Raw genomic sequence first — 26,357 nt, forward strand, 5'->3', positions numbered from 1 at the left:
CCAAAAATTCCTGTCCTAGATGCAACCTAAATTGCTAAATCAAATTTAAACTGGACAACTATCCAGCCCCCCCGCCCCCCAAAAGTGAAGCAAAAGCTTATCCATTAAAAAGGACTCGACAACTTATTTTTCATGAAAGGAAGATGCCTTCCACTCACATATTACGACATATGCCTCTTCCTACCTACCTGATCATCCACCCATCCCCAAAGACTACCCCTTATAAAGTAAGAGATAATGATTAGCGTATGATAGTCTGGGAAGACCAAGTCCTAGAAGGATCAGGCTACCTCACAGTGCCATAGTGCCACTAGAGTTGTTTGACACTATCTAAGCATAAAGATCATGTTCTTATATGGTAAGTTGTTTAGTAAAACGGCTTTGGCTGCCGTCTTATTTTTACCTTAACAACTACTTTTTTCCTTCTTGTACTATTTTGTTGAATGCACAAATATGACTCGGCATTGATTCATTTTTACTATTTTAGTCATTCTGAGAGCAAAGAATTGTTTCAACAATAAAAACTTGGACTGGGAGAATGAATTGGCACAATTTATTCAATTGTTCCAATAATTCCTTGGAGGATTTTGTCAAATCCAATGATGTTGTGTGCTCGGCACTACAAGTCCAGTGTTAGCTTTTGCTTTATCATCTCTGAGCATCCTTTCCATTTCTTTCCCATGCTTTGTGGGTTTTGTTTATGTCCCACTAACAATACCCCATACACTGATATTCATTAAATGCAGTTGCATTTGAGCTTCCCTTGTGAAGAAATGTTTTCCATCAAATTTATCAGCAAATCACATGTTTTTCCATTTTCATAAAAATTACAGAGAAATGTTTCTTTTCGGGACTTAAAAATAATTCAGAATCTAGATATCTGTGTATCTGTATGCAGAAAAATAATCTTCAGGAGATTTAAAAATTAATTTTGCTTCTCAAAATCAGGATATGGTTGTGTTTTCACTGTTGTTGTTTCTGTTTTCCATCAAATTTATCATCAAATCACATGTTTTTCCATTTTCATAAAAATTATAGAGAAATGTTTCTTGCGGGACTTAAAAATAATTCAGAATCTAGATATCTGTGTATCTATATGCAGAAAAATAATCTTCAGGAGATTTAAAAATTAACTTTGCTTCTCGAAATCAGGATATGGTTGTGTTTTCACTGTCTTTGTTTCTCTTATCATCCTTGTTACATACAAAATAGGGATTCAGAGCAGTGTGGGTGTCAAACACTTCTGAAAACAAAGGCACACATTTCTGTCTCTGAATATTTTGTCTCTAAAATAAGAATGTTACAGTGATCTTCAATTTTGTCCAGGATGGGTCACAAAATCCTATCTAATAATGGCTGATTATGAAGAAGTACATAATGGTTTCGACCATACTAAAAGTTAAGTCCTCTACACTTTACCAGCCATTAAACAACAATTAGTTACCACAAAAGTTATGTATGGTGCACAAAATCATATGTTAAAAATTAAAACAGCATGCTACAACTACTTATACAAAAACTTATAAAAATTACTAGCAAAGAATCCCATATTGAACAAACCTCAATGGGCATTCAAAACAAAGTTACCACAGAAGAAACAAAGCAGATATACCTTCAGAAATTCCTAACTTGTAAGGTATAACACAATCTTAGAGCACTTGGAGACTTTTGAGGAAATAGATGTTTCTAAGTGGGAATGCAAAAAAGAGCTAATTTGTGAGGTTTAGTAGTGTTTTGGGTATGCACATTCTTACATTTCCCACCAAAGAAAAGGTATGCACATTCCACCGCAAATATAAGAAATCGGGGGGCATGCCTTTTTCCAAATATTCCTGTCCTAGATGCAACCTAAATTGCTAAATCAGATTTAAACTGGACAACTACCTCACCCACCCTCCCAAGTGAAGCAAAAGCTTATTCATTGGAAAGAACTCAACAACTTCTTTTTCATGAAAGGAAGATGCCTTCCAATCACATATTCCGCCATATGCCTCTTCCTACCTACCTGATCATCCACTCATCCCCAAAGACTATCCCTTATAAAGTAAGGGATAATGATTAGCGTATGATAGTCTGGGAAGACCAAGTCCTAGAAGGATCAGGCTACCTCACAGTGCCATAGTGCCACTAAAGTTGTTTGACACTATCTAAGCATAAAGATCAAGTTCTTATATGGTAAGTTGTTTAGTAAAACGGCTTTGGCTGCCGTCTTATTTTACCTTAACAACTACTTTTGTTTCTTCTTGTACCATTCCGTTGAATGCACAAATATGACTTGGCATTGATTCATTTTTAGTCATTCCGGGAGCAAAGAATTGTTTCATCAATAAAAACTTGGACTGGGAGAAAGAATTGGCACAATTTATTCAATTGTTCCAATAATTCCTTGGATGATTTTGTCAAATCCAATGATGTTGCGTGCTCGGCACTGCAAGTCCAGTGTAGCTTTTGCTTTATCATCTCTGAGCATCCTTTCCATTTCTTTCCCATGCTGTGTGGGTTTTGTTTATGTCCCACTAACAATACCCCATACTCTGATATTCATTAAATGCAGTTGCATTCGCGCTTCCCTTGTGAAGAAATGTTTTCCATCAAATTTATCCTCAAATCACATGTTTTCCCATTTTCATAAAAATTACAGAAAAATGTTTCTCTGCGGGACTTAAAAATAATTCAGAATCTAGATATCTGTGTATCTATATGCAGAAAAATAATCTTCAGGAGATTTAGAAATTAACTTTGCTTCTCAAAATCAGGATATGGTTGTGTTTTCACTGTCGTTGTTTCTCTTATCATCCTTGTTAGATGCAAAATAGGGATTCAGAACAGTGTGGGTGTCAAACACTTCTGAAAACAAAGGCACACATTTCTGTCTCTGAATATTTTATCTCTAAAATAAGAATGTTACAGTGATCTTCAATTTTGTCCAGGATAGGTCACAAAATCCTATCTAATAATGGCTGATTGTGGCAAAGCAGTTACACTTTCCTCTAATTGTAAATAACAAATCTTTACTGTTTGTGACTCTGAGAGTGTGTGGTTTAGTCTACGTGTGATTGGATATCGAGCCATGTCTAGCGCGTGTCTAGTAGGCCATGTTATGCATCAATCCATCCTAGATGAAGCAGCTTTAGGGTGATATTCCTAGGTGTTGGCTTGAGGGGGCCTGGCCCAAGTACAGCGTTAATTAGCGAAACAAATCCCTACAATACTGGCCCTTTCGGCTTTGGCCCGCAGAGCGCGCACCGAAGTCTCACCCGAAGTAGTATGGGGGGATATTGGAACCAAGTTTCCACACCCTGAGATGGTTGTGATGCCAGTTGATTTCTTCTATCCCTGTGTTCGCACAGGTGGCTTCACTCTAGGGCTTGCAAGACAAACCCTCTATTCCAGCCTTCAATACTTTCGCGAAAGCATACGATCGACCTTCGCGCAGCCCCAACCTATGGCTTGGGTACTTCCGCACTGCTAAGGCAGCATGCCGTGTAGATTCCTCAATTATTCTAAGTGATTTGCTTATCTCATCAAATACTTACAGTTAACACCGCGTAAGCAGATATTCGTAATTGTGTTCGATTATTCAATGTAATTGCATTCATTCGTGCATCATATAAGAATAATAAAGGAAATTCATACATAAAATATCCAAACACATCAACAGAACAAAGACACAGAAATTGCAGAATAACTCCTTTTATTAATATCTTCCAAGTGTTTACAGACCCTATCCACCCTGCGCACACAACTGCAGGGGTCCGTGCACTCAGCTGCGGACTTCTACCCTAGGCATCTACACACTCAGCTACAGAGCCCCTATCTACGCTACGACCCAAGACTTAGACTTCTTCTTCAAAGCTATCACTCTACTACATGATCTCCCATTTTTATTCATGCCTAAACTACTTAGAGCTTAGCTCTTTTTACACAATCCCATGGTCCGCGGGGTGGGTCTCTTACAGCCGACTTTACTTTACAGAACTAAGGACGGACTACCCTTTTTGACACATAACACCTTCGCGCTGCGTGACCACAAAATGCGGAGTTTTTACAATTATATTACAAAAATTGACTTAAACATGGTCTCTTAGCCCCGAAACTGCCCTTGGGCGATCCCACTCCCAACAAGCCCACAACACAAACATCATGACTCACACTCGAGTCACTCGGTAGGCACGGAGATCTTTGCGCAAAGCCCGTCCAGCTCGACCCGGATGACCGCAACTTCGGTTGTGCACTAAGTTGCTGCCTGCTTCGCATCTTCAATTGTCTTCTCGGTTACTGCTCCTGCGCTGTCAGCCTGAAGTTGTTGTTGCGTCGCTTGCAGAGTCGCAAGCTTGCCTTCAATGTTTCCTGTGACTGCGTAAGCTTCCTCTAGCCAGGGCTTTAGTCACGCCTTCAGCACTGCTTCCTTGTGCAACGTTGCATCCACCTGTTCCTTCAACTGCTTGGCTTCTTGCAGCTTGGCTAACCTCTGTGTCAGCGCAACGGTTCGCGTTGTGCCCTTAACTTCGTCATAGTGTTGTCGGTGTTCGCACAATTCCGTCTCTAGCCTCTGGATGTTTGGGTCCTCTTGCAAGCTGGTCAGGACCTCAAACAATTGCTCGAACAACTATGTGCAGTCTATCACTACACTCTCCACCGCCACGACTACTTCTGTGACAGCAACTGCCCGCTGTTCCTTTACCTCTGGCGGTGTTGAAGGTTGGGCCCTCAACTGGAGCTCTGTAATCTGTAGGTTTAGCTCCAACTGAACCCGCGCCATCTCTGTCTGAGTGTCGCGCACCCCTGTGGCCAATTTGCGGATGTGAACCTCGACTGGCTCCTCCTCCGGAATGGCCAACTCTGGGACCATTCTGCATGCCTCCTCCATGACCTGTATGATCTTCTTGCTCTGGCTGGTCACCTCGGCCTCAGCGGCGATGGCAGCATTTCTCTGTAGGGCCATCTGTTTGTTGTTTATCCATTGTTCGCTAATCACCTAGAGGGTGCGATGCTCACGGGCCCTCAGCTCTGCAATTACTCCATCCTGCAAGAGGTGGAGTGCTTCACGCAGAAGCGCTGCTAGGTTCAGTCCAACTCCCTTCAAGGCGCTGACAGTGGGCCTGTCAGCCTCATTTTCCATGGTCAGTGCTCCATCTGGCAGCACTATCGCACTGGAAGCCTTCGTGCGCAGCATATCGGCAGCCTCTAACGTGCCGATAGACAAGCTGGTAGACAGCATACCAGCGTGCGACGTGTGGGTCTACAACTACTACAGCTCGGTCTAGATGGCCCCTAAGATGATCTTCTGCTGCTTTTCAAATTGTTGCAGGGCCTCCGCGATGACATCTCTGACTGTGTCACCAATGTCATATAAGTCGCCCTCTATCAATGTGATAGGGTCCAACGAGGTCTTGGTCGCTTTGGATTTCTTTCTGGACCCTCCCTTCTCCAGCTCTCTCGGGCGCTTAATGCGAGCGGATGTCTCCTAAGGGTCTGCGTCATGTTGCTCTGTGTCCTCCTCTTCGATCTCAGGTGAAGACGACCACGCGCGTTTGTCAAAGCCCTGCTCTGTGCCACTTGTCTGTTTTCTTGCCTCCTTTCCTGCCTGTTCCGCCTGGGCCTTCTCAGCGGCCTCCTTTTTCCTCTTTTCAACCAGTTGCACCATTTTCAGCTTGGCCTCTTCCTTCTTCTTCTACGCAACGAACTTGCTTCCACCCACCGCCAAGTCTGTGGTAGTGCGCCACTCCACCGGCCATTTATCAAGCACCGCATCGATGGCATCATCTGTGGCTAGGTACGGCAAATCGTACCACTTCTGCGTAGGGTCCTTCCGCACCCTGATTGATATTCGATGGAAATCAGCTTTAAACTCGACATAGCTCTGCAGGTTAGCATATACCGTGGGCAACAATTGCGGCTTGCGATTGATGGCCATCCTGATATTCATTTCCATCAAGATCCAGAAGATCTTGTTGTCCCGAACTCGCTCCGCGTCCTTGGTCGCCCACAGCGAAGCGTACTTCGCTGCTTCAAGAAGGTCTAGCGCGACCGAGGGGAACTGGCTCTCCTCTGGTAGCTCCCACGCTACCAGCACGATCGACAGCAAGAGCCACGCGTAGTGGAAGGTCTTGCTTTGCTCTTGCGCTTCGCGGCAGTTTGCCAGGAACTCTTCACGAAGGTATTCCGACCAATTAAATTGGACTCCTTCCGCGCACTGCTCTATGAGCGCGATGACAGGCGTCGGCACCTCATCGGCACAACACTTCCACATCATCTTCCCTACAAGGACCTGCATTGCCACCTTCACAGCGGGGTCGCAGATGCTGGAGATAGCGTACCCACGCGACTTCTTCACCAGTTTGAACTTCTCCTTCATTGATTCTGTGAGCGCTTGCTCGCCACCCTTGCCACCAAAGATCATTGTTGGATTCTCGTCATATATGGCAGGCGCGTTATTCTATGAATCAACATATCAGTGATGGGTATCGGCTTCTCTAGCCATAGACACCCATCATGCACCAAGCACAGCAGCTGCTTGATGACCAACACTGTCACCGGGGTCAGGTTATAATGTGACACCTAGAGCAGGTTGAGTAATCCTGCCTTCTCTACCACCTTAAGCCACCTTCGCGGCTCCAATGCTGTCATCCCCATATTCGTGTCTATGATGCGGCGCATCAGCTGTTCAGCCGCCAGGTGCAAGAACTTCTCATGGTCCACCAAGTCCCAGTCTTCGAGCTTCAATATCGGCACCCATGCCAAATGCAGACCGTCAAAAGCAATTTCATTCGGTAGCAGAGGGGTTTGCAGGGGAGTCTTACTTTCATCAATGTCCTTTGGGATCTTGGACTTAGGCTTATGCAGAGGGCCATACTCCGACAACCGTGTAATAGGGTCCGCACCCTAGGCTTCAACCTCCTCTATTTCCACTCCCACATCCTCATCGTCCATCGAGATGTCTTCGATATCCTCCTCCTCAGCTTCTAGATTTATAGCCTTGCCTCTCTCCCAGGCAATGCGCCATTTTGAATTCAAATCCGACCATTCCCCCCAAAATCAGTTCATTAATGCCGGATTAGCGGCAGATTTTCAAGGATCTAAGCCATAAATTTCGTCTTAAATGTTAGTCACCCGCTCCATTTGGCCTCACTTCTATCGTCTTTTCATGAACAGTTACTTTAATGGTCACTTTCTCGCCGATCTGCGCGATTTCTCCCTGGGTAGCATAGCTCCCTCCGCACTGCCGCAGACCCAGTGACATGTCCTTGCTTCGCACCATCTTCCAATCGCGCAGCTCCCCAACCCGGTCAGTGTAGTTTATAATCCCGCGCCTCCTTTCAGCTACCTGGAGCGCTAAGACTATGCTACTTTCATTTAGTCACATGGCCGAACCGTCGGTGTATGACTTCAAGCAACTGCCATTCACCTTTCTTGGGAAGGGTTCTCCATTTAATTTGATCAGCTGTACCGCTCCTCCGTTGGTAATCTTCTTAATAACATAAGGCCCTAACCAGTGCATCCTGAATTTCGCTGGAAATTTATCAAACCTACTATCATATAACCAAACCAGGTCATTTACCTTAAATGTGCGTAGCTTGATGTGTCAATCATGCCATGCCCTTTCGCGCTGCTTTTGGACCTGCTGGTGAAATCCAGCTAAAAATCTTTCTTCTTCGAGCTCATCCAGTAGTGCGAACCTCTCTTCCAGGGCTCCGCAATCTGTCATACCTGTGAGCGTTGCTATGCGCAGACTAGGCACGATGTATTCCATAGGCATTACTGGTTCCACACCATAGACAATCCTAAAAGAGGTTTGTCCAATCAAATTCTTGCATGTCGTTCGATAAGCCCACAGTACTACAGGTATGCGTAGGTCCCAATCAATTCGCTGAGCATTGCAAACCTTGGTCAGCGCATTTTCGAGCACTTTGTTGTACGTCTCCACTATCTCGTTAGCCTGTGGGTGATAAGGTGTGCTCTTCTAGTGGTATACCTGAAATTCCTCTATTCGTGCACTAATCGTCTCATTCAGGAAGTGTGTACCATGATCACTCATCAAGATCTTTGGATAGCCAAATAGCGTCAGTACATGCTCAAATAGGAACTTCGCAACAATCGCGCCCATGCAATCCTTCACCAGCTGTGCTTCTACCCAACGAGTCAAATACTTCGTCGCAGTGATAATGTACCTTGCTCCTGTCTTTCCTTGTGGCTGAATGGGTCCTACAAAATCTATCGCCCACTTCTCGAAGGGTTGCAATGTCATTTGTGGATTCAAAGGCATTTCATCCCTCTATGATGGCCTGCCCGTTCTTTGATATACATCACACGCCTTGCAATATGCTTTTGAATCCTGGTGAAGGGTTGGCCACCACAACCCTGCGTGTAGAATCTTCTACGCAGTTGCTCTCCATGCATAATGTCCTCCCACAACACCCCATGAACGTCCGCAAGGATGCAACTTCTTTCGAACTCAGGTGCATGCCGTTGCAATAACTCATCAGTCCCCATCTTGTATAGATGCCCAGCAATGACAGAGAAATTTGTCGCGTGCACTACTAATTCCTTCTTTTGTTGGACAGTGTATACTTCCGGAGCAGTTCCTGTTGTTAGGAAGTGTGTTATATCCTCCAAATGACCATCCGCAACACACATTGCAAATAGCTGCGCGATAGGCAATCCTTCTTCCAAGTTAATAAATTCCTCCCCTGTTTCGATGCACCACAGATGATCTGGTCCCATGTTCAATCGTCCAGACTTCACAACAACTTCAAAATCATACTCCTGGAACAATAAGAGCCACCTGCAGATTCTCCCCCCCAACACAGGCTCATTGACTAGGTACTTTAGCGTGGAGTGATCCGTATGCATCTTAAAATGGCCTCCTAGCAAGTAGTGCCTATACTATTGGAGCGCATACACCATAGCTAGCCACTCGCGGTTAGTGGTGGAATATATATTCTCTTCTTTAGATAATCGTCGGCTTGCAAATGTGATAGGACGGTCAAAGCCTTCTCTGCCAGCTTGTGTTAGTACTGCTCCCAATGCTATACATGACGCGTCGCCATGTACATGAAACTCTTTCTTCCAATCTGGGAAGACTAAAATCAACGCGGTAACCATATTTTCTTTCAATATATCCACGCTCTTCTTACAGTCATTGTTCCAGCAGAACGTGATGTCCTTTCTCAACAATTTCTCCATAGGCGCGGTGATTTGGGCGTAGCTTTTGATAAACTTTCTGTAATATCCCGTATATCCCAAAGTAGTGCGCAGCGGTTTCACACTCCTCGACGCTTCCAAGTTCAGTATCACCACGATCTTCATGGGGTCTACCATCAATCCCTGTCTACAAACCACATGTCCCAATAGGTTTCCAAAAGGAACGCAAAACAGACACTTCTTAAGATTGAGCACGATATGGTATCTTCGACAGGTATCCAACATCAGGCACAAGCTCGCTACATGGCGCTTAACCAATCCAATTACTGTCTAGTCATCAAAATATACCTCCAGGAGCTTATGAATAAATTCCTTGAATGTCGCAACAACCATGCATGAGAAGATCACAGGCGCATCCTTCAATCCAAACGGCATTACAGTGTACTGAAAACAACCCCACTCAGTTGCGAAGGTTGTCTTTCTCCTATCCTCCAATGCGATTTTGATTTGGTGGTACCCAGAGAACCCATCAGTAAAGGAATATGCTTCCTGGCTGCCTACATTGTCCAACACTTCATCAGTGAACGGAGTCGGGAAAGGATCATGCACACAAGCATCATTCAGTTTTCTAAGATCCACGCATATCCTTATCTCATCCTTCTGCTTCTTCTCTTGTACCACCATTGGGCTTACCCAATTAGATTCTTCCACAGGCTCAATGATGTCTGCCGCAAGCATCTTTTCTAGCTCTATGCGGACCTTCTCCTTATATTTCGGATTGAGACAGTAAGAACTTTGCTTAACTGGCTTCGCATCGGGCTTTAACGTGATCTTCATCATTCCTAGGTCCCCGATTATTCCTTTCAAATCCGTAAATTTGGTAGGGAATAAGTGCTGGTATTCACGGAGCAATTCAGCGACCTTATCCACCGTCGCGTCGTCCCAGTAGTCTCCCATCTTTGCGAATTTGGGTTCTGCCTCCGTACCAATGTTCACTTGTTTCGTTTTCAACAGTGCGGTTATATCAAGGTTCTCAATCTGCGGTCCCTGAACCTCACAATGACCTTCTGTTTCTGCAATGTTAATCTTTCGTGGATCCTCGTCCTCTTCTTCGATAGTTAAATTATAACATTCTAGCACGCAACTCAACTGATTAGCCCATTCAGGCTTAATTAAGTCTAAAGGATCCTGGGTATCCTAAAGAGTGTTGCTTTCACCTCTTGTAGCGCTTCATCAATACTATCAAACCCATCCTCAAAACTGAATGTCATCATGAATCCTTCACGCAGGATATCCCATTCGCCTGTCCCATGGCGGAGCTCTGTTTCTATATACCAAGTCATTGGGACAACATCCAGGGTATCACTTTACAAGTGCACCCACTCAGGTTGGGGCTTTTCTCCATAAGCCTGGGCGCATTTGGCCAAATACGTGTGCAGATCATTCTGCCCATCATACTTGTCTATCAATCACATCTTAGGATTCCCAAATCGTGTTCTCATCATCCTCCTACATTCGCGCCAATCATCAAAGCTTCCCTTGTGCGTACCCCACCATCACACAGGCGTAGCACACAGTGCCTAGTCCAATGCCTAGAAGCGTTGCTTTTCTGGTACCTCTCTTTCAAATGCATCCAAAAAGATATCTACCTCATTCAGACTATCATAAGTAGGCATATTTCTTACCTCTGACGACACACAACGCAGCGTTCTATTTCTTCATCACAGTCCGAAGTGCAGGAACTTTCACGATCCCATGTAATACGTCCATCCACGGTGGGATTCACCCAATCTTGGTCTCGCGTTGTTATCTTATAGATACAATCCAGGTCATCATCACTCTCATAATCGCAAACAGGTTCAATATAGCGTGATCCTTCAGCAGGATCGAGGGGTACTATTACGCGCAGCGATTTCTTCTCAAAGATCATCTTTCGCTTCTTCAGATTGATTACCCCGTTCATATCAATAGCCCAGTCAATTCCCAGGAGCACAAGATAGGGATTGTTGTCATCCACTATCTCTATTACTTCAAAATCAGCCAGCCCGCTCGCTCCCTCAATATCCACAGTCACCCCCTGCAGTCGCCCCATGGGTATGATCTTCTGCTGATTCGCCATCCTTAGCTGAATTGGAGACCATTGCAGTGTAGGTCTCCTCATTCGCTCCCAAGTCTGCTTTGGTAGGACATTCGCATCTGACCGTAGGTCCAAAATGACCTGACCCATTTCATATTCTCCTATCTGCGCGGTCAGCCTCATCTCCCGTCTTGTCCTTGTTTTATGCTTGCCAATCTTTCATACTACGCGCGGCTCACCTAGCGTGGTTCCAGCGCATCTATTGATGAGTTCTTGTAATTGTCGCGCAACAACTTCATACAGGTCTCTAGGAAATTTGTGAGCATAGAGAGGTTCATCTCCTTCTCAGGCTTATCCTTACTTCCTGAGGTGGAGGCCTCAGCGAAGCTCTTCTTAACTTCCATGAAGGTTTCATGTGCATGCTCCAAATCGAACTCAACCTCCTTTGTCAGGGCTATCCATCATCAATTCATAGCTCCTGCAAGTACGTTCATCATGCCCTACCAACCTACGGAAGATGCAGAACAGTTGTTGCGGTGTTTGTACAAACTTCTGTAGCAAGTGACAGTTATCCGTGGCATGTTTTCCAGCTACCTAACAGATAGTGCACCATAATGCAGGCCCCGCGCTAGGTCCTGCTTGAGCTTCTGTCCTTAAAGGCATCAGTCCTCCTCCTACAATATAGTTTGCAAAGACCGAGCAATGGTCTTTGTCATGACCCTGACTCTTGCATTTCAAGCACCATACCTCCTCGCGTACCTCTAGTCAAACTATCTTGTCCTGCTTCAGACTTTGCATCTCAAGGCACAAATTCTTCAGTTGCGCATGGATCTGTTGAACTCCTAGATTAGGATCTTGCATCGGAGTTTCATGTAGTCTCATGGCAATCTCCAAGGCCTCCGCTTGAGTGGTTATCTTCTGTTGCGACAGCGCACTCCTTAAGTGTGGTAGTAGCGAAGCTACAAAACACTCGCGATGTTGTCCATTTGTCAAATTCATGTTGGCTTCACGGATTGTACATTACAGCCTCTGATCCAGTTCCCAAGGCGGTTGCATTGCGATCTCTTTGAATCCCACAATCGACTGCGCCTCAAATTTAGGCCTACTAAATTCCCTATCCAATGTTGCCTGGATGTCTGCCACTCCAGCATTCAGATTATCATTAGAGTACTTAATATACCAGGTTAGCACGCGTTCTTGCAGAGCACTAACCAATGTCGCCTTATTTATATGATCATCTGTAACACCTTGAGCTTCCCATACAGCCCTCACAACGAACCAGAATTGGTCTGGGTCCTCATTTCCCAAGTCTTTGAACAAAGGCAACTTCACTGTATTCGCCATACTGAACTGCGGTGGAGGTGGAGGTGGTATGGGTGAAGTTGGAGGAAAGGGTGGTGAAGTCAAAGGTGGTGTGGGTGGAGGTGGTATTCGCAGGAATCCTTGTCTTATTAACTGAATAGCACTTCGCGGAGAAACCTTCGCTATCTCTTTTTCGTCACCTCAAGTAGGTGAAATCAAGGGTATATACTCTGGAACCTTTTTTCCTTCATTCCTGTAAGTTTTTCTGCTTCGCGTAGTCCCAAACATCAAGGTAGCTACATGACCCGTTTTTCGCACAATAGTATTTTAATCCAGGTATTCAAAGATTTTACGTACTTACCTCGAGGTCCTTTGAAAAAGCATCGCTCCATCTCGTTGTAGCTGACTGAGGTGTCGACCGCGAATTCAGTCACAAATCCTCCTATGACGCAATCGGGCCAATGATCGATACCGTTGGTGATTTTATCCTCCGATGCTTCCAACCTTCGCACTAGCTCCGGGGTCCACACAATAGGTCCGTCAAGTTTCCACCTTCCTTTGCTATCTGCTAGCTTCGCAATCCACTCGTATAACACAATAGGGAAGGAGCAGAAAAAGATCTCGTGGATCTCTGTATACAGGTATCCGTCCAACCACCGTTCCTTTGCCAGTCGCAGGTTTCCGTTCTCCTATTCCGCGAATTCGTGGATCTTTCTATCCAACTAGTGTCCAATCTCCTTCTTAGTTGGATTAGAGTGATACGACATCACACATCTCTTATGCAAATTCTGGTCTCGACAATGGAACCATTTGTTGGCTTGAGGGGGCCTGACCCAGGTTCAGCGTTAATTAGCCAAACAAATCCCTACACTATTGGCCCTTTCGGCATCACCCCGCGGAGCGTGGACCGAAGTCTAACCCAAAGCAGTATAGGGGGATGTTGGAACCAAGTTTCCACACCCTGAGATGGTTGTGATGTCGTTTGGTTTCTTCTATCCTGGTGGCTTCGTTCTAGGGCTTGCAAGACAAACCCTCTATTCTGGCCTTTGATACCTTCGCGAAAGTATACGATCGACCTTCGTGCAACCCTAACCTATGGCTCAGGTACTTTCGCGCTGTTAAGGCAGCGTACCATGTAGATTCCTCAATTATTCTAAGTGATTTGCTTATCTCATCAAATACTTATAGTTAACACCGCATAAGCAAATATTCGTAATTGTATTTGATTATTCAATGTAATTGCATTCATTCATGCATCATATAAGCATAATAAAGGAAATTCATACATAAAATATCCAAACACATCAACTGAACAAAGACACAGAAATTGCAGAATAACTCCTTTTATTAATATCTTCCAAGTGTTTACAAACTCTATCCACCCTGCGAACACAGTTGCAGGGGTCGGGCATTCAGCTGCGGACTTCTACCCTAAGCCTCTGTGCACTCAGCTGCAGAGCCTCTATCTACACTACAACCCAAGACTTAGACTTCTTCTTCAGAGCTATCACTCTACTACATGATCTCCCATTTCTATTCATGCCTAAACTACTTAGAGCTTAGCTCTTTTTATATAATCCCATGGTCTGCGTACCATGGGTAGGTCTCTTACAACCGACTTTACTTTACAAAACTAAGGGCAGACTACCCTTTTTGACACATAACACCTTCGCGCTCTGCGACCACAAAATGTGGAGAGTTTACAATTATATTACAAAAATTGACTTAAACATGGGCTCTTACCGACAGCCAGCAGCCCCTTGCAGCCACCGGCCAGCTCATTGTGTCATTTCTCCGCCACGTGAGCCAGCCATGTGGTCCCTCACCCATCTGCCATGATCGTATGTTTGAAGGTGGGCCTTCCAAACCTAAAGGTATGTCTTGTCATTTGGTAATTGAGTATTATAGTTTGTTTATCATGAACACTTCTCGGCATGGATTAATGGGGGAATTTGGCGGAAAGAATAGACTCTGTGCTCTTGTCCCCTAGACCCTTTTTGGATATTAACCTTGGATTTTAGTCCTATGGAATCTCTTTTAATGACCATTTGGCTTTAGGAATGGTATTTCACAGGAAACCCTGATTTTGGTTGTGTGGTCCCACTTCCTCATCCGCATATATTACCCCCTTTCCATTCATTATTACCCTATTCATCATTTCACCCGCCTAGGTCCACATTCCTCCACTGGGTCCACACAGTGCTAGTTCTCCCCTTCCCCTTGCCCACAACTTGGGTCAGGCCTAGAATGATGCCCCAGAAGTTGATGCAGCGAAAAAGAAAAGAAATCTCCCTCTTATACATTATATACCCAAGTGTGGGTTTCCCTTTTATTAGCTACCCTTGTACCCTAGCATGTGGCTCAGGGCTGCCCCTTCTCATTCCCTACTTCATTCCTCTCTATTGTTGAAAAGTGTAACAAGGTTCGGTCTTCATAATGATATGTAATTATGATTTTTGTAAATGATGAAAAGAAGAAAATAAAATTATTTTTGATGCTTGCTTCATGGGTTTCATGAGCAAGTGATTTTAATTTTAGATGGCTCCCATTGAGAGCCTTAGGATTGGTCATTAAAAGTCAAAGAGTCTATGTCATGTATGAAGAGCCCTTCCTGGGTGTGTAACTAATGTATTTGAGTTAATAGGATTGTCTAGCAGCTCTCCAATGACAAGCACTAGCTCTCTTCCTCATGTTGGCTCATTTATGGAGGATCAACCACTATATATACCAGATCAAGGAACTTCGCATAACACAATTTAGAATTCGGACTGCTCTGAGATTTTCAGTAATAGTTGCAGTCACCAAGTTTGAATATTTTCGATGGAAAATACAGAGTTTGGGTCTCTGTGCTAAGGAACATTTTTGGGTGTCATATTATAGTATGTAGTTTGGGCAAAAGAGAAGAGACAGCGAACGTTTATCTCCACAAGAAGCTCGGATATGTCTCTATGTAATCTCAGACAGTATGAAGTTTAGATCTCTGGGTAGAAGGTCTCATTGCTACAGCAGAAAGATGGAATTCGAATGAAGGTATCTATTCCACAACGAAATGATGTATAAAAGCCAAGTTTGGTAACGTTAAAGAGCTACCATTAAGAGAAGTATTACAGTGTCTTGCTAAAGTTGTAGTAAAGACGATTTGATGACAAAATAGTGATATAGTACAATGAAATCTCAAGTGTGTTATGCTCAGAAAGGAGATGATCTCAGTTTGTAAGAGGAACCGAAAGGAGGAAGGAGAAGACAATCAAGAGAGCTTGTGTCTTGATCATGGAAGCAGCTAATAGGTCAAGGATCTCGGTCTTGGTATTCATCAATTGGAATCTCCATAAGAAGAATCTGTGCGGATTTTCCTCTCAAAGCATGAGAGGTTTTGGTCGTGGCTCACGCCTACATGTTGTGTCTCTTGTCTATTTATGTTCATGCATTAGTTACTGTTTGATGAAGAAGAACCTAATAATCTAACATCAAGAAGATCCTAATCTAAATAAGTAAAAAGAATTCACAAGCAGTCACTAATGACAGAGAAATCCCCTAATGCTAATGCCCTAGATTTCTCAACCTCGATCACATACCACCACCTTTTAAAGGATGTACCTTGAACGTATTATCCCCTTTAGAAGTACAAACCACCTAATAGGATACTTCGTTAACCCCATTTTGAGTTTGGAGACATTAGCACATGTCAAAGCCCATTATGGAAGGGTAGGCCATTATGAAGTCCCCACCCGTGGTCCATGGTTTGTAAACTCTTTTACTCGATTTCTCTAATGACTTGTTGTACTGGAAGGCTAGGGGACACATTGGATCTTATGCAGGATTGCAGATGGTCTCCATCTTGGGTTTGGTCTCCCTATACGGGGTCCTAACCCTCCAGAGGGCTACATTGGCACATGTAGGGTGTGTGTTGAGAACCATGGGCCTCCACAGCAGTAGAAAGCACTCCATGGATCCCCGAGGATGTTCATATATTACTCGAGATTCACCTATTGGACGAGGAAGATGCACCTGGTTCACCTTTGCCCAGCCAGCCCCATAGATGTACCATGCACTTGGCAGCTGACCCAAGATTTGTAGGATGATGTGGCATCACCTACACCATCATCAGAGCCCTTACAGATGATCTACAGGCATCTTCGACTCATTTGGAGACCCATGAGGTTATTATTGTGCCCCCACACCCACCGGGAACAACACAAGTTTATTGTTTGGAGAACAAGGGGCCAACCCCTTGTCCAACACTTTTGAGGGTCCTATTCTTCATTATGGCACCTATCGACCTCATCAGGCCTCTTGGAGGGCCCTATGGGATGTATTATTTATCATTCGACCTCTTAAGAGGCATATTATTTCATTTGTGAGCTAGTTTGGTGGGCTTGTCACCAAAAGTTAGGTTATTAGCACATTGTTTTAATTTTGGGGCTTACGTAGGCCTGGGAGACTACTTCGAACTCCTCAATGGTGTATAAATACAAGTGAGATGAGTTCATTTGCTCATCATCACTTTGGATTGGATCTTTCTTCTCTTTAGAGAATTTCGCACTTTTCTTGCAGGATGAATTGGAGCTTTACGAATGGATTTTGATGTTCGTATTTGGTTTATCTTATCTTGGAGTTCTCTAATATCAAATTGTTGATGGTTGGATATGTTCTATTATATGTAATTACATGCCTTTAATGCTATTCTTATTTTACTTTGTCATATACATTGGATTGGGAATTTCACTATTTTTAGGGCTAATTGTTGCATGCATTTACTGCTTAAATTGTGGAATTTTGTCTCTATATAGCATCTCTCAATATATGGGCCATGTAATTTTGAATGAAATTTCCTAGGGATAATTCTATCAACAAATTAATCTTGATAAACCATCACCTTTTGCAAAGCGAAGTATAAATTTGTAAGGTTGCTTCCCCTTGTCCTAGAAGACAACCAAAGTAGTCTCAAGGCCTCCTTGACTAAGAAACAAGGTCCTCATTCGTATTTATCCTAGACTCCATTTTGTTAATATAGGTTGTCAATGATGTCAAATGGCAATACTCTAGACAGTAAACAATGATGTGAAGCCAAGTAGAGCAGATCCATGAAGCAACAGGAGTTTGTCAATATGGCAATATTATGGATGAGTAAACAATGATGTGAAACCAAGCAGAGCGGATCCATGAAGAAACAGGAGTAAGAAGCCAAGGAACAAAAGCCATCAAGGAAGCCATCTGAAGAGGAACACATCAGAAGAGTATTGCAGAATATCAGAGCAGAGAATATCGGAAGTTACAGGAGCTATAAAGAGAAGCATATTGGAAGAGTTCATCAGAAACATGTTATCGGAAGCCATCATGAAGCCAAAGCGTAAGAGGAACAGGTCATTGGAAGCAACGAGGTCATTAGCTGTTGTGTGCAGGCAGAATTCAGAGAAACACAGAGAGGAGAAGAAGAGACAAAGGAATCATAATGGGTCGCAAAAGGCAGGGTCAGAGAGAGTTGAGCAGCAGAAAAGTGAAAGGCCAAAACCATGGAGAAAACTCGAAACCACAGGAAAAACACTAAAGAAATGAATCAAATTCAAAGTGAGGAGATAGATGAAGATTGAACGCACAGGAACCGTTGGATCTTGGAGATCAACGGACGAGATTATTTGTAATGAGCGGCCAAGATTAAGTCGCGCAGCATAAAGTAAAAGAAATGAACGACAGAGATTAATTTAAGTATTAGCGGATGAGGACATCAGAGGAGCCATCGTAGCTGTCGATTGTAGAAGATCTACGGTCCTCGAGCACTAAATAGCTCGGGCGTTAGTCAAAGAGAAAGGCGGGTTTATAAGCGGAAATGGTTTATCAGGTTGAGAATAAGCGGTAAGTGGTAATAGGAGGGAGTCACCCGATTCCATTAAGCAATTGACACGTCGCACATCAGAGGAGAGAGGAAACCACTTTATCGGGCGGGTAATCCTCATGCATGTAGCTCACCCGATATCGTTGTCGAGCGTTGGATCAAATGCGGTTTTGATCTACGGTGCAGGATCACCGAGCAGCTTTGTTGGTCAACAGTAATATCAACCGTCGGATGGGATGGTAAGATCTACGGTGGAGGATTGATCCAAAAATGGCAAACATCGGAAAATGTGCAAAGGCTGTAAAAAGGCAAAAAAGGTAAGTTACGCAGGATTATTGTGTATTTCGAAATAGTGCGGATATAAGGATTTCATGTGGTTAAATTCTATATAACCAATGCTATAGAGTGGGATCTACTATATGCGACTAAGGGTTCAGTCTGGACCGTTAGATCTAGAGAGAAGAGATCTACGGCGCAGCGAGCCTCTGATTGATTGTGTTGATCGTCGGATCTAAGACAGAAGAAATCGACGATGTGAAAAGAGGACTCCTATTATATCGCGCCCTAATGTTATATCGTGTCCGCCGCGTCAGGAGTTATGTATCGCAAGTGTTTAAGGCCTTGTCATATTAAAGCTCCGATTGTGATATCGCAAGTCTCAAAGGGATGCAAACCTGCAATTGCGATATATATATATATATATATATATACGGACCCGACGGAGTTATTAACAACTGGTTAATAACATAATCGCATCCGCTCCGTCGGCAGAAGGGGAATTGGCCATGTTATGTGCAAACCTCCAATTGCGATAGAGTTGTATATAATATTGCATCCAGTAGGAGCAATCGGCCATCGGCGATGGTATAGGCACGACTTATAAAAGACCTTTAGAAAGTCGTGATTGCGATTGGATAGTGACGTGGCATGTGGGACCTCTCTGTTGGTACAGCCTCTCAAATGAAATCCTCCGTAAATAATGATTGAGTCTATTGTATAAATATTAAAGAAAAAAGGGCCTCTCTGATATTTTTAATATGCAACATTTCTTTGTAATTCGGCCTCTCTTCTGAATTTGTGTGTCTTGTGAGTATTGGAACACTCGAATAGACAGAGGAAGCCATGGACCAAGAAGCCGAAGAATCAAGCGAGCGTAGATGGATGAGCGAGCATAAAGGAAGCTAAAGCGACTGGAGGAGGGAAGCCAAAAGGTCGAGCGAGCAATGAGGAAGTCGAAGGTCGAGCGAGCATTGAGGAAGCTAAAGCTCAAGCGAGCAAGGAGGAAGCCAAAGGTCAGCATATCAAGCTTATATAACAGAAAGATACAAAAAAAAAGTGGTTAAAGTTGGCGAACTGGAAGAAAGGAAGAAGCGGTAGGTCCAGCAGGACAGGAGGAAGTTGAAGGTCCAACAAGACAGGAGGAAGTCGAAGGTCCAGCAGGACAGGAGGAAGTCGAAGGTCCAGCAGGACAGGAGGAAGCCGAAGGACGAGCAACTTTGTTGATTGGATTCACCTTTGAAAAGCTTAGACCAGCGCTGGGTTAATTAGGTACATAACGCAACCTGAAGAACAATTCTGTGAAGGGATAAATAAAGTTTCATCTAACATAGCTTGAAGGGAAAAGTAACCAACACCAGCATTGAAGCGTATGTGAATTTGTTTTCTGGGAAGTAAGAGATAGCTAGAACAGTGAGAAGCAGTACCACCTAAAACATTTACAGTGACAATGAGAACAGAGGCCTGAAACTGAGAGTTGATTCTTGTGCAGAGCTTAGTGCAATTAATTGTAGACACACTGAAGTTGTGTGGAGACATTATTGGAGATCATGATGGCTATTTGATATCATCATGAGATAACTTTTTGCAGACTCTGTGTGGACAGTATGAAGAGTTGTAAAGACTCCTTCATATGAAGATTGGTTGTCATTGATGTTGTAGCATGGAGACTACAGTGAAGTTGTAAACTGGCAGAGGGTTGGAGCCCTTGGGGTTGGTGCCTCAAAAGTTGGAAGGATTGGTGTCCTTGGAGTTGGTGCTCCTATATCCAGGGTTGGTGCCCTGTCAGCGGAGGGTTGGAACCCCTGAGGTTGGTGCCTCAAAACTGGAAGGATTGGTGTCCTGGGAGTTGGTGCTCCTAAGTCCAAGGTTGGTGCCTTGACAAAACAGAGTTGGTGCTCTGGAGGTTGAAGCCTCACAAAAGTCCCAATTGGTACTTGGCAACAGATTGGAACCATATATATATTGTATCTATTTTATTGCAAAGATTATATTAATAAATGCATTTATTCTTATTGTTCATCTTGTGTTCTGAATATAAATGTTTTGACTGGAAAAAATAACAATTGAAAAGAAATACTGATTCACCCCCCCTCTTAGTATTTCCAACACATTCTCCCAAGAATAAGGCACTGATCTACCAAGAGGTGGTCACCCAAAAATCAACTCTTTTTCACCTTCTCCTAGGTCTAGCCAAGTTGGGTCCTATGTCACATGGTTCACCCAATTTGAACCTTGAGGTTTGAAATTCCGCAAACCCAAAAAAAAATCGTTCAGGTTCGGCAAACTTGATAGTCAAACCTTAAATTCCAACCTCAACGAATTCAAACCTGAAGGTGAACCTAAAGACGACCTGAAGCTGGATTTCATAATTTTTTTAAATTTTTTGGGGTACGAGGTTAGATTTCGGGCAGTTTTTGTTAGTTGTTTTAAGGTTTATGAGAAAAACCATGGGCAGCACATGGTTTTCTCTTGTTCCGCTTCCCACCAATCACTTTCCCACCATGGCCACTGGTTTGGTTTTATTTACCATGGTTATCGATAGATTTTCACAAGCCAACTTCAGTCTAAGTGTACTCGCTCTATTGTGCTCAGTTTTTCCATTGCATGTTGTATTCTCTACAATTTCTTTAATTCAATTTCTAGACGTTGCTTGTACCCACACCCAAAGCGTGAAGTTAATAGTGGTCATGATTTGTGGTCCACGGGTGCTCACTGCCAATGTTTTAAAACTCCGGCTCCGACTCCGACTCGGCCGAGGGTTGACTCCGACTCCGACTCGGTATCGACTCGGCCGGCTCGATTTCAATGAATCGATCCTTGTAAAAAATACATTAAATATTTATTTTTTATAAAAACACATAATTTTAAAGATTTTCATTCATGTTTCCAAACACACAGCATTAGAATATAGATAGAAGACAACATATGATCAAAGTAGGCTCATGAATATATCCATTATATCAAAATGGCACCCAGTACATTGTCCAATACATACACGGTGATGATATAGAGATCAAAACAAAAACACATAACCAAGGAGGCTATAAATGGCCTCTACAACAAAACTTTGTGACCAGTACTACTGGCTACTGCTAGAGTTGCCAACATCATCTGGCTCAGTGTTACTTGGGAGCAGGAGCGAAAGTGGGGAGCGAGAGCGAAAACGGGAGCGGGAGCGACATTTTGAGAAGCTCTTGGTTTGGGAGCGAATCCCAGAGGAGTTCGACAACCAATGTCAGTAACATCAAGGTACATAGAGGGATTGGTGCTCTTGATTAAATACGAGTTCCAGAATCCATACCCTAATACATGACAAAATTCAATGGAAACATTGCAATCCTCCAATCCTGAAACCCTGAAAAACTGATAAGTCTGCTGGATTTTGAATGAAATCTAAAATTCTACTTTCTCCATATGAAATCCAATGAGGCCGAAACCACTCTCAAACATCCTGAGTCATTTCATGGTAATGTTAAAAATTTAAGTAAAAGGATGAAAATGAAGATTAAGGAGAATGTCACTTTAAGAAAATGTGCAGCTATCTGAGAGTTTGTATTATTAAGAAGTTTCATAATACAATTTGGGTGCCAAAACTGGCTCACCCAACAAAGAATAATCTCGGTAGTATTACCTCTTCTTCGGAGACAAATATTTCGACTGAAAACCCAGATAAACACTCCGACAGCTCCCAGCTCCAATCTGCCACACAAAAACCCCAGCGTCAACCTCTAGGGACTGCGTCAGCCCTTTCTGGCCCATCGTCACCCTACCTCGCCTTGTGTCAGCCTCTGAAGGCACTGCGTCAGCCCTTAGAGCCTCTGCATCACCCACGCTGGCTCTCTGAGGCACTACGCAGCTCCTAGCTGCCTCTACGTGAGGCCTGGCTGGCTCTGCGTGAACTTCTGGTTGGCTCTGCGTCCCTCTATCCCAGCTTTTGCGCTGATCTTCCTAGTACTATCTTTGCCTCTCTGCTTCTGTATTCATTTCCCATCAGCTGCAACTTTGATCACTCTTTTGACTTCCTCAGCAAACCCTGCCCCAGAAAATCGAAATCTTGATCAACTCAGTGTGTTCTCCAAGTGACCCTCAAGCCTCCTCTTATATTTTTCTGGTTGACAATTCAACAACCGAGATTAAGTCCCTAATCAACGGCTAATATTAATTATGGCTTGATCCATGACTTTTGGACCCTTCTAACACAGTTTTATATTAATTCACATTAGTATTTTATGTTCCGTAAGTTTAGACTTAGGGACTCCATTAAAAATATTAATTATTTTTATATCTCCCAAACTATCTAGAATCTGCCCAAACCATTTCTGGGTATTGGAGATCTCATGTGCTTTAGCCTCTCCACCAATTTTCATGGCTAGAGCACATCCGATGCTACCCCAAATAAACACTCCCTCTTAGCGAGGATTGTGCTCTAGTAATACTCCTCACTGAGCATCACCCTGATCATCCGACATTGGTCCCTGTGTTGATGCTAGGCCTTTTTCCCAACATCCTCTACACTGTTGCATCATGTACTGTTGCCCATGGCCCTTCCACTACCACTGTTGCATCTGTACGACAGCTCCCTCTACATCCGTGTTGCTGCCCATGGCCCTGCCACTGCCACTGTTGCATCTACAATGCAACCCCTCTCATCATGCTGCATCATGTTGCCCATAGCACTGCCACTACTAACAGTTGTACTACAACTCAGTTACTGAGAAGTAAGTAACTGATCTCCCAACTCTAACATCTCCATCAGGCTAGAAACACTCCCAATGTTGAAGCTCACTCTGTCAATGATAAGTGCTCCCTCTCTGATCTCTAAGCTGCCGCCACAACTCTGTGCATCTTGCACTACTGCCTCACGTTGTCTTGGGACTCCTGCACTGTAGCTCCCTCTCTAACCTCTACGCTGTCGCCACAACTCTGTGCATCTTGCACTACTGCCTCACGTTGTCTTGGGACTCCTGCACTGTAGCTCCCTCTCTCACTTCATCCGCATTCGTATCTACCAACATCCTTCAATCCTGCTACTCCTCTTCAAGGCTCCCGTAGCAAGGTATAATCCAAGAGGTTGGGTACCTCGAGGATCTTGCCCCTCATCGCTTGTAGTCCGTCTGACTATAGCTCGATGTCTCCCCACTTCTGCTCAAGTGATGTGTGATCACTCATGGCACAATCATCATGTGTCTCCAATTCCTTCTCTACCCTTGCTAGCGCAGCCTTGGTCTTGGAAGCATCTCCCTTGCTATTCTTCCTCAGACACTAGCTCGCATAGTGACCCAGTTCCCCACAATTGAAGCATTTGACCTTGGAGAAGTCCTTCTTCTTCCGTTTCTCCTGCTTTCCCTCAAATGCTAGGGAAGCATCCTCCTCTTCCTCCTTGATTCTGATCCCCTTGCCACTGCTTCCCGCCTTGCTTAGCCTTATGATCTCTTCTTGGTGAAGAGTCGCCCACATTTCCTCCCAATCTGGAAGGGTCGCTTTGCCCAGTATGCTCTGGACAAACACCTCCTAGTCTTTTGAGACTGCCCTCAGGGTTGTTCTCACCATCAATTCTTGATCCGGCGTGGCTCCTATGGAAGTCAGCTAATCTCGAATCTCCTTCAATCGACCGACGAAGGGGTCGATCTGTTCTCCCTTTGGCATCTAGTATGACCGTAGCTGATTTTCTAGTAGCATCTTCCTTTGCACGGAAGTACTATGATACAACTTCTTTAGGACCTCCCACATCTCATTCGCCATATTCCTCTCGGCAATGTGTGGTACTACATGGTCCTTGACCCCGTCAAGGATGATGATCTTGGCCCTCTCCATTGCATCCTCGTACTTATCATTATCAATCGGGTCAACTGGGACCGCTATTGTCCTCAAGGCGAATTGCTTGAGACGGTTCCTATCTAGAATAGATAAGATTCTGGCCTTCCAGACTACGAAATTTCAGGCTTTATCCAGTCTGTCTTGGTCTCTTACTCCTTTCACTGCCATCTCACTACTCCTCTACTTCCCTTCTGGTAGTTCTCGGTGTGACTCCCTCTGAGCCTCGATTTCCCTCATGGAAACCCCTCTGCCAATGTCGAGATGCCCCTACTCCGATCCTTACTGCAGTTGCACCACTGGTCCAGATTTCTTGGCTAGAAATCCTCGGTAGCAACAACCTCCTCCTTGGTCTTGCCCTGTTAGGTACTGTTCTGACTACAGTACCCCACCAGCTTCACTTTGCAACTTACCCACAGCCTCCTAAACCCCAGCAAACTGAAGGTTAGAGCTTCTAGGCTCTACACAATCCCGGCACCAGCAAAATTCACAACTCCTAGCCACATGCGTCAATCCTTCCTCACTGAGAAAGATGACCGGGCACTGCGTAGGTCAAGTCTTCTCCCCTCTGCCACTATGCTAATCTTCTTCCCGGCTCAAGCTTGCAAGCACTGTGTCACCCCTTCCTCGCTGCTTCTCTGCTAGGAACAGCTTATGTCACTCGGGACAGTTGTTTTCTGCTGCTACTGCTCTGATAAGCTAATGTCCCCAATTCTCCTGTGATATACAACTATGCTCTGATACCATGTTGGAATTTCTAAGTCTAACCCGTTAGAAACCCTTCAGGTACTTTCTAATTTATTTCTACCTACTTGTTCTGATGGATTAACAAGTTATTTACCATGTAAACACTGAAAAAAAATACAAGTACAAGCTCAACACATTACAAATCATCAACTGAAGGAAACAAAACAAGCACACAAGTCACATTATTGTTTTTTGATTAATGTCCCCGGAAAACCCAATGCAGGAAAACTGGTGCAGCTATCTGAGGGTTTGTATTATTAAGTAGTTTCAGAATACAATCTGGGTGCCAAAACCAGCTCACCCAACATAGAATAATCTCAGCAATAGTACCTTTCCTTCGGAGAGATATTCCGGCTGAAACCCCAAATAAACACTCCGAGAGCTCCCAACTCCAATTTGCCCCACAAAAACCCTAGCAACAGCCTCTAGGGATTGTGTCAGCCCTTTCTGGCCAACCGTCACCCTAGCTCGCCCTGCATCAGCCTCTGGAGGCACTACGTCAGCCCTTAGAGCCTCTACGTCACCCACGCTGGCTCTCTGAGGCACCGCGCAACTCTTGGCTACCTCTACGTGAGTTGTGGTTGGCTCTGCGTGAACTTCTGGTTGGCTTTGCGTCCCTCTCTCCCGGCTTCTGCATTGATCCTCCTAGTACTATCTTTGCCTCTCTGCTTCCGTATTCACTGCCCCTCAGTTGCAACTCTGATCACTCTTTAAACTTCCTCAACAAATCCTGCCCAAGAAAATCAAAATCTTGATCAACTCGGTGTGTTCTCCAAGTGACCCTCAAGCCTCCTCTTATACTTTTCTCATTGACAATTCAACAACCGAGATTAAGTCCCTAATCAACAGCTACGATTAATTCTGGCTTGATCCATGACTTTTGGACCCTTCTAACACAATTTTATATTAATTCACATTAATATTTTATTTTCCCTAAGTTTAGACCTAGGGACTCCATTAAGAATAATAATTATTTTAACATCTCCCAAACTGTTTAGAATCTGCCCAAACCATTTCTGGGGTATTGGAGATCTCATGTGCTTTAGCCTCTCCACCAATTTTCATGGCTAGAGCACAACATCCGATGCTACCCCAAATCAACAGGTTTTCATCTTGGGGCTTGTTGAAAGCTAAGAACCTTGTTCCCAAACCTCTTCAATA

At 44.1% G+C, this 26,357-nt stretch overlaps 1 protein-coding gene across 4 annotated transcripts in view; it reads right to left on the bottom strand.

Moving 5' to 3' along the window:
- Positions 1–26,357, bottom strand: part of LOC149262857 (uncharacterized) — a 292,938-nt gene that overhangs the window by 119,465 nt on the left and 147,116 nt on the right. The window lies entirely within an intron of this gene.

Source organism: Pinus tabuliformis, chromosome 6, assembly GCF_031772625.1.
Source record: "Pinus tabuliformis cultivar Carrire ecotype Pingquan chromosome 6, CPIR1, whole genome shotgun sequence".
In the NCBI taxonomy this organism is placed as follows: Eukaryota; Viridiplantae; Streptophyta; class Pinopsida; order Pinales; family Pinaceae; genus Pinus; species Pinus tabuliformis.